The sequence below is a fragment of the Hippocampus bargibanti genome, unplaced genomic scaffold, assembly GCF_051943395.1.
Source record: "Hippocampus bargibanti isolate YZ-2025 unplaced genomic scaffold, ASM5194339v1 Contig00290, whole genome shotgun sequence".
In the NCBI taxonomy this organism is placed as follows: Eukaryota; Metazoa; Chordata; class Actinopteri; order Syngnathiformes; family Syngnathidae; genus Hippocampus; species Hippocampus bargibanti.
The window spans coordinates 1-10000 of NW_028296966.1; positions in this window are offsets into that span (position 1 = coordinate 1).

Here is a 10000-nt window from a genome sequence, read left to right on the forward strand (position 1 = left end):
GATCTGCGTACTTCCACCTACGCAATATCAATCGTCTTCGCCCATCTCTCACTCCTCACACCACTGCTATCCTTGTTCATAGTCTTTGTCTTTGGTGTCCCTCAGAAACTTCTCCACAAACTTCAGCTCCTCGGATAATCACCAGAAACACATCCTTTCACCACATCACCCCCGTCCTCCAAGAGCTCCCGGTCAAATATAGAATCAACTTTGAAATTCTTCTTTAACATTTAAAGCTATCCATAACCTTCCCCCCCCCCCTTACCTATCTGATCTTCTTCAAATATCTATTCCCTCTCGTTCCCTCAGATCCTCTTCCTCCCTCCACCTCTGTGTGCCCCCTCTGCCCATCTCAGCACGATGGGTAACAGAGCCTTCAGCTGCTCTGCCCCCAAACTCTGGAACTCACTTCTTCCCAACATTCGTAACATCGATTCTCTTTCCACCTTCAAGTCCCATCTAAAAACCACAGATTTAAAATTGCATTTTCTGTGTAGTTCTCTCTCTTTTTAGATTTGTAATTGTATTTTATTTATTGCATTCTATTTGTAATTGTATTTTATTTATTATAGTTCCTATACTCAATTTTGCCTCAAGTGGAGGAGTTTAAGTATCTGGGTATCTTGTTCACGAGTGAGGGTGAAAGGGATCGAGAGGTCGACAGGCGGATCGGTGCGGCGTCTGCCGTGATGCGGACTTTGTACCGATCTGTCGTGGTGAAGAAGGAGCTGAGCCAAAAAGCAAAGCTCTCAATCTACCGGTCGACTACGTCCCAACCCTCATCTATGGTCACGAGCTATGGGTTGTGTCCGAAAGAACGAGATCCCGGATGCAAGCGGCCGAAATGAGCTTTCTCCGTCGGGTGTCCGGGCTCTCCCTTAGAGATAAGGTGAGAAGCTCGGTCATCCGGGAGGGGCTCAAAGTCGAGCCGCTTCTCCTCCACATCGAGAGGAGCCAGATGAGGTGGCTCGGGCATCTGATTAGGATGCCCCCGGGACGTCTCCCCGCGAGGTGTTCCGGCATTACCCACTGGCAGGAGACCCCGGGGACGACCCAGAACACGCTGGAGAGACTATGTCTCCCAGCTGGCATGGGAACGCCTCGGGATCCGCCAGGACCAGCTGGAAGAAGTGGCTGGGGAGAGGGAAGTCTGGGCTTCCCTACTGAAGCTGCTGCCCCGCGACCCGACCCGGATAAGCGGCAGAAGATGGATGGATGGATAGTTCCTATGCTTGTCTGTGACTGTGTCCTTGAGAGCATTGAAAGGCGCTTAAAATGTAATGTATTATTATTATTATTATTATTATTTTTATTATTATTATTATTATTATTATTATTATATTATTATTATTATTTTGGCACAGATGTCGCAATATGAGCCAATCGTCATCAACTTGCGTGGGCACGCAGCGGAGTTGCAAAGTTGCGCCAGTAGCTGTCAAAATGCGTCAATGACGCGAGGGCGCCGCCCACATGCATCCCTGCAAGCAACCATCCACGCACATATTGTATTCATTGATTCATGGAGTGATCAATCAGCAGCCATGCATGTTTTTGGAATACTGTAGATGGAAGAAAAGTGGAATCATGTGCATGGACAAAACTCATGCAGGCCCGTGGCGAAATCGCAAACTCCACACTGGGAGTTGGAGCTGGAATTGAACCTCTGCACTGAGGCCAACGCGCTAACGTGGCGGCTGAACATGTTTCATAAATTCAAATGATTTCGCAATCCCTACTCCACACAAATGATCATCGCCTGTTAAACTGTCATCCTCATATAGAAGATCTGGCCTTGGACTAAATGTGATTTCAACAAAATGTCAGCATGTATTATTCAAAATAACTTTGTGATAATCACCATGAATATGAATAATTTTCCGTTCCTCGTGATTGGTAAAAATCCAGCCAAACGATCAGAATAAAAATCAACTTGCCGAATGCATATGCAAGGTAACTGCTAGCGAGCCTTCACACTGCTCATTAGCTTCCACGCTTGCTTTCTGCTGGCTCTCGCAGAAGTATATTGATGCTAACGTTAGCATGGGGCTTGTCATAGTAGCACTGACATTCGAGTGTTTCGTCCATGGTATTGTTTCATTCCAAATTAGAATCTATCAAATTAGAAGCTGTCCTCTCCACAAAGTCCAATCAACCTTATTGTTTTTTACTCGGCCACTTACTCAAATGATTACCTGTTTTGACATCACCGGCACCTAAATCAAGATCATCTAATCAAAATGGCGCTTTCCGCCAACCGCGTCAGTATCATCCAATCAAAATTGCCCTTTCACAAGCCCAAACAGGAAATCTTCTTTTCCTCTTCTTTTCCTTTCAGCTTTTTCCCTTCAGGGTCGCCACAGCGAATCAATGTCCTCCATCTATCCCGGTTTTGTGCATCCTCTTCTCTCACACCAGCTACCTTCATGTCCTCTTTGACCACATCCATAAACCTCCTCTTCGGTCTTCCTCTTGTTCTCCTACTTGGCAGTTCAAGGCTCAGCATCCTTCTCCCAATATATCACCTCTCTCTCCTCTGGACATGTCCAAACCATCTCAGTCTGGCATCTCTGACTTCGTCTGCAAAGCCTCTAATATGAGGTGTCCCATCTAATGTACTCATTCCTGATCCTATCCAACCTGGTCATTCCCAAAGAAAACCTCAACATCTTCAGCTCTGCTACCTCCAGCTCTGCTTCCTGTCTTTTTCGTCTGTAGCACAAGCCCAAACAGAAATGAACAGCAAAAAAAGCCAGAATACATATTTACTTTTATCTGGTCATTTTGGTCTGTAAGGTAGAAAATCCGCCGATCGGCGGTACATTCTCATCCCTGGGAAGAGCTCATTAGCCAGGTTACAAATCTCTCTGTTCATGCAATGGCAACCTATTAAAATGTTGACGTTCTTTTTGTTTATGGATGTTGGTGCTTGGGATGTCCAGGGTGAGTGGTATTCAAATTAAGAAGACTCTGTTTGACCAATGTATCACTTCAATTTGCATTTAGTCTCGAGAAATAGCTTGGCAGAGGGCTGCAGAGGTTGGGCGTCGGTCATGAATGGCAATCTTCCTGTGTTCAGAGTGTCCCAACAAAGACCTCTGACACTGGAATCCAATGTTTAGGGTCATAATGAGAGAGTTGTCGAGAGAAAAGCAGCAAAGTGAATTGTGGCTGTATAGCGGTATAATTGAGTCAGGAAAATATTAGCTCTCTAGCTAGCTATTGGCTATTAGCTATCAATTAGCTAGCTAGCTAGGTTTCTAACTTTTTGAGTTATTCCGGGTTGAACGAACGCTGGCGCGTGTGGCTGCCGCGTGTGGCTGCCGCTGCTCACCCACAGAAAAAAAACTTATCCTGTGACTGTAAAGTGACCGTGAGTTTTGAAAGGCGCTTAGAAATGAAATGGATTATGATTATTACTAGTTAGCTGGCTAGCTGGCTGTTGGCTATCTAGCTGGCTATCTGTTAGCCATAGGGCTGGCTAGCTAGCTAATTGAGTCAGGAAAACATATGAGCTATCTAGCTACTATTGGCTATTAGCTATCTATTAGCTAGCTGGCTAGGTTTCTATCTTTTTCAGTTATTCCGTGTTGAGCGAAAGCTGACGCAGGTGGCTGTCACTGCTCACCCACAGAAAAACCAAATCCTGTGACTGTAAAGTGACCTTGAGAGTTTTGAAAGGCGCTTAGAAATGAAATGGATTATTATTATTATTATATTATTATTATTATTATGATTATTATTATTATTATTATTATTATTATTATTATTACTGGCTAGCTAGCTATCTATGAGCTATCTAGCTGGGGATCTCATACCGGTCAACCTGGACGTTTTTGCCCTACAAAGTATATTTATCATGCATTTAAGACGTGTACGACGTACAAGAAAATATGTACGGAAAAACGCACATTTGTCAATTATGGGTACCATCCGGTAGACACCGACTATCACAAAACGGCAAATCAATCAAGTCAAACGAGTTCGCCACGAGTGGTTTGATGCTACTGTGCGTATGCGTCTGCCGCCTGGGGATTTCCCATTGCATCATTCATCATGTAATTTCATCATTTATTAAGAATAAGAATTAAATAATAATAATAATAAAAATAACACCAATAATAATAAATAATAATAAATTAAGAATATGTACAGAATGATATAACGAACACATGTACAATATAACATGTTAAACTACATAAATAAACACGTTTGGAAAAAAATATGGTTTACGATTAGTTTGTATTTTGTCAGGGAAAATACGACATTTTGTAAGGGCATGGAGCTGTGGAGGTTGACAGTGTTCGGTTCAAATTCTTGTTTCTCAACGAAGTTCAGTAATAAAAATATCAGTGACGATGATAGATGGTGAACAAAAAACTACTTTATTCTAGTCAGACAGAAAAAGCACTTCTATCGTCTAGGCAGGAGCAAAGTCAGGGCACACGAACAAAGATAGGAACAAAGAGGAAGAGCTCCCGCTCTGACTAGTTTTTGAACGTCCACAGCAGCGATCTGTTGTCCAATCAGCTACGGACAACTCAGTGTTGGCTGGACCTAGACTGAAACTTGATAAGCGTTACATCCTGCTCTCGTACGGTTCGACTGATACTTTATTCCATGTAGTATAAATTGAACATGCAATTACATAATATGTACTAAACTAACATGGGATAACATAATACGTTTACTAAATGTGCATAAACACTCTATCAGACAGGTATGCTATGTAGCTATAGCTATGGCTGGCTAGCTAGCTAATTGAGTCAGGAAACATATTAGCTGTCTCTTTTGGCTACTAGCTATCTATTAGCTAGCAAGCTAGGTTTCTATCTTTTTAAGTTATTCCGGGTTGAGCGAACACTGTTGCGTGCGGTTGCCGCTGCTCACACACGGAGAAACCTAATCCTGTGACTGTCAAGTGACGTTGAGCATTTTGAAAGGCGCTTGGAAATGAAATGGAATTAATAGACTATTCTTTTCATATGTCTAAATGGGAGCAAAAAATAAAAGGCTACAGCGAGCTAGCTCGCTAACCTGGCATGCTAACCACAAGACAAAAAATGAGAGACAAAAATGATATCGCGGATGGAACGGCGGACATTTTCTGTGTATGTGTCGGCCAGCCGCTCATCAACGTTGCGGCGGCTAAGAACGATTCAAACCCAAGAGAGTAATGACTTTCAGTCGCTAAGCAAAGGTCATAAGTCAACATTGACTTCTGGTGGCAAAGGTCACGAAGTGCAAAAGAGCTCATGTGCGTCTTCTCTTTGCTCCTCCTGGGCAGGCAGGGCGCCGCAACTCCTCTTTCGCTTTTCTGCTTCCTTGCTGCCTGCTCCTCCTCCTCCTCCTTCAAGGCCAACCTTCTCCTTGTCTCGGTGGCTACTTGTCCGCTCTGACATTTTGAGCGAGGAGTGACTTCCTGAAAGGAGGAGGAGATCAGGAGGATGTTGCTCGGCTCATCTCGTACCTGCATGGTGCGTCACAGGCTGATCTCGTTCCGACTCCGGTTCTTCTTTGGGCTCCTCCTCCAAACACAGTTTGCCTGGACCACAAAGGTTCATCCATCGCTACATTGTTGCAATCACACTGTCGTGAAAAAGAGCACTATATTATTATAATATTATTAATAATAATATTAATAATAACAGCGTTTGAATGTAGCTACAAGGGGCACAAGCCAGTGTCTTATTGTGCCGGTCCCAAGCCCGGATAAATACAGAGGTTTGTGTCAGGAAGGGCATCCGACGTAAAAAAAAATTGCCAAAACAAATATGCGAATCAAACCTATGAATCCCATACCGGATCGGTCGAGGCCCGGTTAACAATGGCCGCCATTGGTACTGTTGACCTTCAGGTGCCAGTGGAAAATGGACTACTGTTGGTCGAAGAAGAAGGAGGGGAGGTGTGGTGAACTAAGAGTAGGAACTTTGAATGTAGGAACAATGACAGGTAAAGGTAGAGAGCTGGTTGACATGATGCAGAGAAGGAAGGTAGACATACTGTGTGTCCAGGAGACCAGGTGGAAAGGGAGCAAGGCTAGAGGCTTAGGGTCAGGGTTTAAGTTGTTCTATCATGGTGAAGACAGAAAGAGAAATGGAGTTGGGGTTATCTTAAAAGAGGAGTTTGTTAGGAATGTCTTAGAAGTAAAAAGAGTATCAGATAGAATGATGAGTCTGAAGCTAGAAATTAAAGCGTGATGTTCTATGTTGTTTGTGGGTATGCCCCACAAGTAGGATGTGAGCTGGCGGAGAAGGAGAAATTTTGGTTGGACTTTGATGAAGTCATACAGAACATACCGAGATGTGAGAGGGTTGTAATTGATGGAGACTTCAATGGACATGTTGGCGCAGGAAACAAAGATGATGAAGGGTGATGCAGGTTTGGACTCCAGATGAGGAACGCTGAAGGACAGATGGTGGTTGACTTTGCTAAGAAATGCAAATAGCTATTGTGAATACTTTCATACAGAAGAGACAGGAACATAGGGTGACCTATAAGAGTGGAGGCAGAAGTACACAGGTAGACTACATTTTGTGTCAACGGATCCATCTAAAGGAAATCAGTGACTGCAAAGTAGTGGTTGGTGAGAGTGTAGCCAGACAGCATAGGTTGGTGGTGTGTAGGATGACGCTGGCAGTGAGGAAGATGAAGAAACAAAAGGCTGAATTGAGGACAAAATGGTGGAAGTTGAAAAAGGAAGAGTGTTAAATGACAATTAGGAAAGGAGTAAGCACTGGGTGGGAAAGAGGTCCTTCCAGATGACTGGCAAACTACAGCGAACATAATCAGAGACACAGGTCGGAAAGTACTTGGTGTATCGAGTGGAAGAAAGGTAGTGGACTTGGTGGTGGAATGGGGAGTTGCGAGTGTATACAGTAAAAGAGGTTAGCAAAGAAGAAGTGGGACACTGAGAGGACGGACGAGAGGAGACAGCAGTACAAGGAGATGCAGCGCACGGTTAAAGTAACGTGGCAAAGGCAAAGGCCAAAGAAGAGGCCTATGATGACTTATCTGCTCGGCTGGGCAGCAAGGAAGTGAGACTGATCTTTACAGGCTGGCGAGAGAGAGAGACAAAGACGGTAGGACCTGCAACAGGTTCGTGTTATAAGGATAGAGATGGCAATGTATTAACAGTGCCAGTAGTGTGATGGCAAGATGGAAAGAGTACTTTGAAGAATTGATGAATGAGGAAAATGAGAAGGAACAAAGAGTGGAAGACGTGAAGGTTGTGGACCAAGACGTAGCAAGCATTAGCAAGGATGAAGTGAGGAGGGCTATGAAGAGGATGAAGGGGGGAAAGGAACTCGTCATGATGATTTACCAATCGAGGTATAGAAGTGTCGTGGAGAGGGTGGCGGTGGTGTTCCTGACCGGGTTATTCAACAAGATCTTAGATGGTGAACAGATGCCTGAAGAATGGAAACGAAGTGTACTCGTGCCCATTTTTAAGAACAAAGAGATGTGCAGAGTTGTACTAAATACAGAGGAATAAAGTTGATGAGCCATACAATGAAACTCTGGGAAAGAGTAGTTGAAGCTAGACTAAGAGCAGAAGTGAACATTTGTGAGCAGCAGTGGCTTCATGCCAAAAAAGAGTACGACAGATGCAATGTTTGCTTTAAAGAATGCTGATAGAGAACTACAGAGAAGTCAGAAGGAATTGCATTGTGTCTTTGTAGATCTGGAGAAAGCGTACGACAGGGTGCCCAGAGAAGAGCTGTGGCATGCATGAGGAAGTCTGGAGTGACAGAAAAGTATGTGAGAGCGGTACAAGACATGTATCGTCACTGTAAGACAGTTGTGAGGTGTGCTGTCGGTATGACTGAGGAATTCAAGGTGGAGGTGGGACTCCACCAGGGGTCAGCTCTGAGCCCCTTCTTGTTTGCTATGGTGATGGACAGGCTGACAGACGATATTAGACAAGAATCTCCTTGGACCATGATGTTTGCAGATGACATTGTGATCTGTAGCGAGAACAGGGAACAGGTGGCGGTGAAACTAGAGCTGTGGAGATATGCCCTGGAAAGGAGAGGAATGAAGATCAGTCGCAGCAAGACGGAATATATGTGTGTGAATGAGAGGGATCCAAGTGCAAGAGTGATGCTACAGGGAGAAGAGATAAAGAAGGTGGAGGATGTTAAGTACTTGGGGTGAACTGTCCAGAGCAATGGAGAGTGTGGAAAAGAGGTGAAGAAGCGTGTCCAGGCAGGCTGGAGCGGCTGGAGAAAATGTCAGGTGTGATGTGTGATAGAAGGGTTTCAGCTAGGATTAAAGAAAAGTGTATAATAACCGTGGTGAGACCAGCCATGACTGGAGACAGTGCCACTGAAGAAAAGACAGGAAGCAGAGCTGGAGGTAGCAGAGCTGAAGATGTTGAGGTTTTCTTTGGGAGTGACCAGGTTGGATAGGATCAGGAATGAGTACTTTAGAGGGACAACTCATATTAGAGGCGTGGGAGAGAAAGTCAGAGAGGCCAGACTGAGATGGTTTGGACATGTTCAGAGGAGAGAGACTGACTATATCGGGAGAAGGATGCTGAGTCTTGAACTGCCAGGCAGGAGACCGACAGGAAGACCGAAGAGGAGGTTTATGGATGTGGTCAAAGAGGACATGAAGGTAGCTGGTGTGAAAGAAGAGGATGCCCAGAACCGGGATGGATGGAGGACATTGATTCGCTGTGGCGACCCCTGAGAGGAAAAGCCGAAAGGAAAAGAAGACTGGAGTCATGCCCTTTAAAGAGTGCTCCGACAGTCCAAAGCCGCTAAACAGTCCCACCGTTAAAATCTGCTCGCTCTGAGCACAGACAAGTGGCATCCTCCGGTTGGCTTGTCACATCTCAAAGAGGAGGAACAGGGGATTGCCAGAGACATGCATGTATGAAGAGTCAGATGTCTTTGCAAGAGTGATGCTGATATAGGTTGCATTCCAAACTTGCAACTCAAGGTCCAACTTACTGACAACACGCCGGTGCAAAAGCGTTACAATGCCATTCCAAAACCCTTTACCCGAGACGTCAAAGACTATGTGCAAAACCTACTTCACCCATGATTGAATAAGAAAATCCACTTCAGCATACTCATCTCCTGTCTGTGTTAGAAACAAAGATAAAAGCTTGCGCCTGTGCGTTGACTTTAAGGAGCTAAATCGCAAAACTGTCCCCGATCGTCACCCACTCCCACGCATTCAAGATCTGCTATATCCAGTCCAAGATGGCGCCCGAGTAGGCAGCCTCAGCAAGTGCTCTCATGAGCCTTGTTTTTTTGGTTGTTTTTGTCTGTTTTGTGTTTTCTTTTGTCACTTTGTGTTGTTGTGGTCGTGTGGAACGGATACGGATTGTTTTTCTGCATTTTTGACCACGACATTCATCAAGGAGGAGACTGTGCTGAGCGCTTGCCCCTTTTCGACAGCATGAATATGCCAGTACTGTTTTTGAATTGTGGAATGTCGGAGCCCCTGTAATATGCAGCGTCTTCACAGCCCCCGCTTTGTTCAGTGGAAAGGTCAGTGCTGTTGGACAGTCTGCTGCGGCTGGATGGATGCATGGCTTGGGGAACCCGCGATAAGAAGAAAGGAGCGTCAGCGCAGAGCGCCGATGCGAATGTGGAACTGTTGCAGCTTGGAACTGAAGCAGATTTATGTGGAACAGGAGATGTGAGACAATCACTTTTCGTGGAGAAGATGGAGCGAACCATCACTAGATATGTGAAACGCTGGCTTGGTGTTCCACGCTGTCTGTCTAACATCGGCCTTTATGGCAAAGGGGTACTTGAGCTTCCAATCACAAGCCTCACCGAAGAGTACAAGTGCGCTAAAGTGAGACTTCAGATGACCCTCACAGACTCCAGAGACCGGAAGATCAGTCAAGCTGCACCCCCCTATCAATGGGACGGAAATGGATGCCATCCATTGCAGTGCAGCAGGCCACAGCAGCCCTAAGGCACAGCGACATTGTGGACAACGTTCAGCTTGGAAGAGGGGGGTTTGGCCTTACAAACAA